Source organism: Sapajus apella, unplaced genomic scaffold (genome assembly GCF_009761245.1).
Source record: "Sapajus apella isolate SASKATOON/1434 unplaced genomic scaffold, GSC_monkey_1.0 scaffold74, whole genome shotgun sequence".
Classification (NCBI taxonomy): Eukaryota; Metazoa; Chordata; class Mammalia; order Primates; family Cebidae; genus Sapajus; species Sapajus apella.
In genome coordinates, this window is record NW_022437014.1 from 2,663,034 (window position 1) to 2,672,353 (window position 9,320).

The window sequence follows — 9,320 nt, forward strand, 5'->3', positions numbered from 1 at the left end:
TTGAATCCTGTGTGAGCTGCATGTGCTGCTCCAGGTGAGTGCACCAGGTCTTCTGAAGGTCACTCACATCACCAAGGGGGTGGTGGGAGCCAATAAAAGATATCCTAAATAACTATCCTAGATATCCTAGGCTGATAAAAGAGATCCTAGAAAAAGATCACCCTATCATTGAGATTTATTTGGCGTCTGGCTTCCTTGAATGATATTTTTAGCTTCATGTCATAAACAGGGCATGTAAGGGTGAGTCTACCCACTTTCCCAAGAAGGCAATCTTTGAGGCCAAGGAAAACAAATGGTAAAAAGGTGGGGGCTCATTCTAGAAATATCTTTATAGAACTGACAGAGTAAAAGAAGTGGCTAGTCTTCATGGTTTAGATAGGCTGTTCCCCAGAAGAGTACACATTGTTTCGTTATTCACAAAAGAACAAAAAACCCCATATATATATACCTATAAAGCCAGTTGACCAGAACCAGAAGAAAATACCCTAGGAAATGCCTTATTCTATTGGCCTGGAAACCTACCCAATGAAGTGAGACAAGAAACAGAAACACATATGAGAGTTAGAAAGGAAGTTACATTGTTTGTAAACAATGATTATCTACATGGAAAATCCACTGGGCACTTTAAGCAAATGATTGGAATAATATTTTTTTTAAGTTCAGTAGCTTTGCTGGAAAGATCAACTTGGAAAAAGCTATAGTGTTGCTATACACAATGACAAATGAGAAAATATAATTTTTTATAACTTATACCATGAACAACAAAAACTACAAAGTAGCTTGGAATAAATATATCAAAAGATGTGAAAGATCTTTACAGATAAAAGTACATTACTTTATTAAAAGGCATAGAAGACTGACCAAATGTACAGCTATATTACCTTCATAAATGGAAGACCCAATAATGTACAGATGTCAATTCCCACCCAATTTATCTATAATATTCATGCAATTCTAATCAAGATTTGTTTGTGTGTGTGTGTGTAATTTAAAGTTATTCTATATCCATGTAGACAAGTAAAATGACCAAGTATGTTAGTTTCCTATTGCTGCTACAACAATTTCCACAAACTTAGTGACTTAATATTTATCATCCCAGTGTTTCCAAGAGCAGATGTTCACAATGAGACCTACAAGGCTAACATCAAGGCGCGGACTCAAGCTTTGTTCTTTCCAGAGCCTTAAGACGAGACTCATCCTTTGCTTTTTCCAGAACAGAATTAAAAACAAACATCATACAATTATCTCAATATATACAGAAAAAGCATTCAATAGTATGCAGCATGCCTTTATGACAAAAACCTCCAAGAAACTAGGCATTGAAGGAGCATACCTCAAAATAATAAAAACTACCTATGACAGACCTACAGCCAACATCATGCTGAATGGAGAAGAGCTAAAAGCATTCCTCCTCAAAAGCGGAACAAGACAAGGATGCTCACTTTCACCACTTCTATTCAACATAGTACTGGAATTTTTATCCAGAGCAATCAGGCAAGAGAAAGAAGTAAGGGGCATGCAAATTGGAAAAGAGGAAGTTAAACTATCACTATCTCCCAATGATATGATGATATACATAGAAAATCCTAAAGACTCCTCCAAAAAAGACTCCTAGTTTTGATAAATGAATTCAGTGAAGTCACAGGTTAAAAAATCAATGTACACAATTCAGTAGCAGTGCTATACACCAACAATGACCAAGCTGAGAATCAAATCAAGAACTCAATCTCTTTTACAAAAGCTGCAAAAAAGTAAAATACCTGGGAATATATTTAACAAAGGAAGCAAAAGATCTCTACAAGGAGAACTATAAAACACTGAAAAAAATCATAGGTGACACAAATAAATAGAAATACATCCCATGCTCATGTGTTGCAGAATATTCAGGAGACTAGAGAGACCAATGGGTGAAACAAGAGGATTTTACTAAGGTGGCCACTGTTTCAGCAGATTAGCATCCCAAGGCTGAGCGCCCAGGAGAAAGAAAATGGGGTACTTTTTATACATCCAGGATGACGTAGCCACTAGCAGGTTTACAGAAGCCAGAACAAAGAACAGTTAATTAATTTGTAACATGTCTTGTGATGTACATTACATTTGAAAAATAGCATTTCGAGAAACCAACTGTACATGCTTTGGGTGTTTTCTTGGTTTGTCACCTTGCAGCTGGTCAGCAAGAAAAGCAGGAGGCTTGAGATGCCTGGGAACTTTGCTGAGAATGTGGGGAGAACAGATAAGGTAGGTTTTACAGGGAATTCGTTAATTTTAAGCAGAGCTGGGGGTTAGGTTTTATATTAAACAGCACACAACACAGAAAAATTTGCTTTATTATATAGCAAGTACAAATAATAGTGTTTTGATTCTACTATTATTGCTATTACTTAATTCCCTTCTTCACATGGACTGAAAGAATCAATATTGTGAAAATAACCATACTGCCAATTCCTATCAAAATACCAATATCATTTTTCATAGAATAAAAAAAAAAAATCCTAAAATTCATGTGAAACCAAAAAAGAGGCCAAACAGCCAAAGCAATCCTAAGCAAAAAGAACAAAGCTGGAGCCTTTTCCAGCTTTTAGAGGCTGCTTGCATTCCTTGGCTCGTGTCCACATCACTCTGACCTCTGATTCCATCATCATATCTTCTCTGATTCTGACCCTTCTCCCTGTTTCTCATAAAGACCCTTCTGATTACATTGGATCTGCCTGGATAATCCAGGATTCTCTCCCTACCTCAAGATCTTTAACTTAATTATATCTGAAAAGTCCTTTTTGCCATGCAAAACAGAAAGGCTCTAGGGATTAGGATGGGATCTCTTTGGAGGAGGGTCATTACTCTGTCTGTCACATGAAGATAATATTGAAGAAGAACCAGGAGAGGGTCCTTGCCATACTAGATACTAAGACTTATGATAAATCTCCAGTAATTAAAATTGGGTAGTACTGGAAGAGGCATAAATAAACAGAACCCAGAAAAGGGCTATCATATATGGGAACATGGTATATGACACAGGTGGTTTTACAAATTAGGAAGGAAAGCCAGTAAACACTGTTGAGACAATAAAAAAGAATTCGCCCCTACCTCATCATATATATAACTAAATTCCAAATAAAGTACGTAGACGTAAAGGTGAGGGAAATATTAAAATACTGGCAAACAACTTTATGACCTCAAGTAGAAAAAAATTTCCTAAATAGACCCCCAAAGCACAAATGATAAACTGTACACATAAAAATGTAATACTATTCCACAAAAAAATACACCGTGCATAAAATAAAAATACAAGCCACAAACTCTAAAAGATGTTGGCCATCCATGCAGCCAAAAAAAAAAAACCATTAATATTGAAAATATAGAAAGAATGTCTATAAATCTATAAGAAAGTCCAGTGATGTAAAAATTAAAATAGGTAAAAGTCCTAAATCTAAGAGCTAAAACTATAAAAATCTTAGGAATAAAATAGAAGGAAATCTTCATGACCCTGGATTTGCCTTTGGTTTATTAGATATAACATCAAAAGTACAAGCAACAAAAGAAAAAAGATAAGTTGGACTTCAAGAAATTAAAAACTTTTGTGCATGAAAGAATGCTTTCAAGAAAGTAAAATGGCAACCTAAAGAATGAAAAAATATTTGCAAATTATATATTTGATAAGGGTTTAGTATCCAGAAGATATAAACAGTACTTACACCTCATCAACAAAATAATTAACAACCCATTTAAAAATGGCAAAGACTTGAACAGGTATTTCCCTAAAGAAGATATATGGATTGCTAACAGGTACATGAGAAGATGATCAATGTTATAACCCATTAGGGGAGTGCAAATTGAAACCCTAATGAGATACCACTTCACAAAGAGTAGTGAACTTTTTTTTTTTAATGGAAAATTAGTGTTGACAAAGTTGTGGAGGTATTGGAACTTTCACATATTGCTGACAGAAATGCAAAATAGTGTAGCTGCTGTAGAAGACATTTCAGGTGCTCCTCTAAAAACTAAACATAGAATTACCATATGACCCAGCAATTCCATACCCCTCAAAATCGAACAGGGACTCAGATACTTTTAAACCAACATTTATCACACTACTATGAAAGGTGGAAACAACCCAAATGTTCATTAACTGATGAATAGATAAATAAAATGTACTATAGATATTACATATACACATAATATATTGAGTGTATATATTACATACACACATATTATGCATATTATATATATATATATATATACATACACATACACACTCCAATATTATTCAGCAATAAAAAGGAATGAAAGTACTGATACACACTCTACAATATGGATGAAACTTGAAAACATTATAATAAGTGAAGGAAGCCAGGCAAAAATGACTATATAGTGTATGGATCCATTTATATGAAATATTATGAGTCAGCAAATTTACAAAGGTAACAGCTTAATGGTTTCCAGGACCAGAGGTGGGAGGAGAATGGGGAGTAACTACTTAATGGATATGAGTTCCCTTTTTGAGTGATGAGAAGTTTGAGCTATGATGTTGCACCTCTAAATATCACCAATACTAAGTGTTATGTTATATATATACTTACCACAATAAAAAAGCACAGGTGATAAATTGTATAAATCTAAATGTAGTACTCCTACACAGTAAAAGACACCATAAATAATCTAAAAAGATAAACCACAAATTCTTAAAGACCACCACCTATGTAGCCAAAAAAGCATACAAGATTATAAAGTTGAGGTCTGTAGTTCTTTAAGAAAATACAAGTAACACAATGAAAAAATGAGTCAAGAAAAAAATCAGACAATTTATGGAAGAGCCTAAATGTCCAAGAAAAACAAATATGAGAATATTTTCAATCTCATTAGTAATTAAGACAATGAAAACATACTTTGTACTCTATTAGACAAGAATCACACATCAGTTAAAAATGAATCGGTAAACTAGATCTAAATGCTTTCATATGGGTAAGTCTCAAAAACAATGTTGAGTTTTAAAAGTTAAGTTTCAGGCTCATTTGTAGAATAAACAGAAATTTGTGTAAAGTTTAAAAACACACAAACTGAACCAAATATTTTTGTGAATAAAAACATCTGTAGTAAAGGTACAAAAACTGAGCAGGACAGATACTTAGTAACTCCCTGATGACATCTGTCTCTGGGGATGGAGGGACAGGAACACTGTAAGGGTGGCACAGAAGAGAAGTTGTCCCTCATTTTCATTTCTTAAAAAAAGTAAAACAAACAAAAAAAATCTGGAATCCCACCACTTTGGGAGGATCCTCCCACCTTGACCTCTCAAAGTGCTGGGATTCCAGATATTTTGAGTCTAGGAGGTTGAGATTGCAGTTTCCTGTGATCACATCACTGCACTCCAGCTTGGGCAACAGAGCAAGACCCCATCTATTTAAAAAAAGAGAAGAAAAAACTGAAGTAAGTAAAACACATTGTTGACATTGGTTAATTCTGAATAGTGGGCACCTATGCCTTTATTATATATTTGCCATGCTTCTCGTGAGTCTGAAATTTTTTAGAATTAAAAAACTAATTGTCTGTTAATGTGGAGAAATAAAAGAAAACAAGTCTGCAAAGATTAAGTATATATATGCATAAATTTTTCTAAGGTGAGAAAATTGACTAAGCATGTGTATGTAAGCGAGAGAGAGAAAATGGAGGATATTTCATGCATTAAAAGCTGCCAAGTTGGGTTTATTTGAAGAGACCTCATAATGACAACTTTGGTGACACTCCCTAGTCAGAGATCTCTGGACAGGGCAGTGCCCAGAGACTTGGACATTTGTTCAGGTCAGTGAATGCTGCAATCAACTAAGGGCGCTTTCTGTTGCTTCTCTGTAGAAGCCAGCCAAGCGATAAAATTCATAACAAAAACTGTTACCCGAAAGACACAGAGAGAAGACGGCCGTTTAGGAACAGCTCGGAGTTGCAGCTCCCAGTGAAAGCGCAGAGGCTGCTGCAAGTGATCCCCAGGCAAGCAGGGCCTAGAGTGGACCTCAGCAGTCCTACAGCAGAGGGGCCAGGCCATTAGAAGGAAAACTAAGAAACAGAAATAACTTCATCATCAACAAACTAGACGTCCACTCAGAGACCCAATCTGAAAGTCAGCAACTACAAAGACAACAGGTAGATAAATCTATAAAGACGGGAAGAAACCAGCGCAAAAAGGATGAAAACACCCGAAACCAGAACACCTCTCCTCCTACAAGGGATCACAACCCCTCATCGGCAAGGGAACAAGGTTGGATGGAGAACGAGTGTGATGAAATGACAGAATCAGACTTCAGAAGGTGGGTAGTAAGAAACTTCTGTGAACTAAAAGAACATGTTCTAACCCAATGCAAAGAAACTAAGAACGTTGAAAAAAGATTTGATGAAATGCTAACGAGAATGGACAAATTAGAAAGGAATATAAGTGAATTGATGGAGCTGAAAAACACAACAGGAGAACTTTGTGAAGCATGCACAAGTTTCAACAGCCGAATTGACCAAGCAGAAGAAAGTATATCAGAGGCCGAAGATCAACTCAATCAAATAAAACGAGAAGGCATGATTAGAGAAAAAAGGGTAAAAAGGAATGAACAAAGTCTCCAAGAAATATGGGACTATGTGAAAAGACCTAATCTACGTTTCATAGGTGTACCTGAATGCGACAAAGAGAATGAATCCAAGCTGGAAAATACTCTTCAGGATATTATCCAGGAAAACTTCCCCAACCTAGCAAGGCAGGCAAATATTCAAGTCCAGGAAATACAGAGAACACCACAAAGATATTCCTCATGAAGAGCAACCCAAGGCACATAATCGTCAGATTCACCAGGGTTGAAATGAAGGAGAAAATACTAAGGGCAGCCAGAGAGAAAGGTCGGGTTACCCACAAAGGGAAGCCCAACAGACTCACAGCATATCTGTCAGCAGAAACCCTACAAGCCAGAAGACAGTGGGGGCCAATATTCAACATCCTTAAAGAAAAGAACTTTCAACCCAGAATCTCATACCCAGCCAAACTAAGCTTCATAGGTAAAGGAAAAATAAAATCCTTTGCGAACAAGCAAGTACTCAGAGATTTCGTCACCACCAGGTCTGCTTTACAAGAGCTCCTGAAAGAGGCTCTCCACATAGAAAGGAACGACCAGTACCAGCCACTCCAAAAACATGCCAAATGGTAAAGAGCATCAACACAATGAAGAATCTGCATCAACTAATGGGCAAAACAACCAGCTAGCACCAAAATGGCAGTATCAAATTCACAAATAACAATGTTAACCATAAATGTAAATGGACTAAATGCCCCAATCAAAAGACACAGACTGACAAATTGGATAAAAAGCCAAAACCCATCGGTGTGCTGTATCCAGGAAACCCACCTCACATGCAAGGATACACAAAGGCTCAAAATAAAGGGATGGAGGAAGATTTACCAAGCAAATGGAGAGCAAAAAAAAGCAGGAGTTGCAATTCTCATCTCTCATAAAATAGACTTTAAAGAAGGACAAAGATCAAAAGAGACAAAGAAGGACATTACATAATGGTAAAAGGATCAGTGCAACAAGAAGAGCTAACGATCCTAAATATATACGCACCCAATACAAGAGCACCCAGATACATAAGGCAAGTTCTTAATGACTTACAAAGAGACTAAGACTCCCACACAATTATAGTGGGAGACTTTAACACCCCATTGTCAATATTACACAGATCAACCAGACAGAAAATTAACAAGGATATCCAGGACTTGAACGCAGACCTGGACCAAGCTAACCTAATAGACATTTACAGAACTCTCCACCCCAAATCCACAGAATATACATTCTTCTCAGAACCACATCACACCTACTCTAAAATTGACCACATAATTGGAAGTAAATCACTCCTCAGCAAATGCAAAAGAATGGAAATCATAACAAACAGTCTCTCAGACCACAGTGCAATCAAGTTAGAACTCGGAATTCAAAAACTAACTCAGAACTGCATAGTTTCATGGAAACTGAACAACTTGCTCTTGAATGTTGACTGGATAAACAATGAAATGAAGACAGAAACAAAGATGTTCTTCGAAACCAACGAGAATGAAGACACAACATACCAGAATCTCTGGGACATATTTAAAGCAGTCTCTAAAGGAAAATATATAGCAATAAGTGCCCATATGAGAAGATGGAGAGATCTAAAATTGACACCCTATCGTCAAAATTGAAAAAGTTAGAGGAGCAAGATCAAAAAAACTCAAAACCTAGCAGAAGACAAGAAATAGCTAAGATCAGAGCAGAACTGAAGGAGACAGAGACACAAAAAACCCTTCAAAAAATCAATAAATCCAGGAGCTGGTTTTTTGAAAAGATCAACAAAATAGACCACTAGCCAGATTAATAAAAAAGAAAAGAGAGAATAACCAAATTGATGCAATAAAAAACAATAAGGGGGATATCACCACAGATTCCACAGAAAGTCAAACCATCATCAGAGATTATTACAAACAACTCTATGCACATAAACTAGTAAACCTGGAAGAAATGGATAAATTCCTGGACACTTGCCTCTTCCCAAGCCTAAACCAGGAAGAAGCCAAAACCCTGAACAGACCCATAACAAGGTCTGAAGTTGAGGCAGCAATTAAGAGCCTACCACCCAAAAAAAGCCCAGGTCCAGACGGGTTCACAGACGAATTCTACCAGACATATAAAGAGGAGCTGGTACCATTCCTTCTGAAACTATTCCAAATAATCCAAAAAGAGGGAATCCTTCCCAAATCATTTTATGAGACCAACATCATCCTGATACCAAAACCTGGCAGAGACTCAACAAGAAAAGAAAACTTCAGGCCAATATCCATGATGAACATAGATACAAAAATCTTCAATAAAATACTGGCAAGCCGATTGCAACAGCATATCAAAAAGCTTATCCACCATGATCAAGTAGGCTTCATCCCAGGGATGCAAGGCTGGTTCAACATACGCAAGTCTATAAACATAATTCACCACATAAACAGAACCAAACACAAAAACCACGATTATCCCAATTGATGCAGAGAAAGCCTTTGACAAAATTCAACAGCCCTTTATGCTAAAAACCCTCAATAAGCTAGGTATTGACGGAGCGTATCTCAAAATAATAAAAGCTATTTACAACAAACCAACAGTCAATCATACTGAATGGGCAAAAACTGGAAGCATTCCCTTTGAAATCAGGCACTAGACAAGGATGCCCGCTCTCACCACTCCTATTCAATATAGTATTGGAAGTTCTAGCCAGATCAATCAGGCAAGAAAAATAAATAAAGGGTATTCAAATAGGAAAGGAGGAAGTCAAAT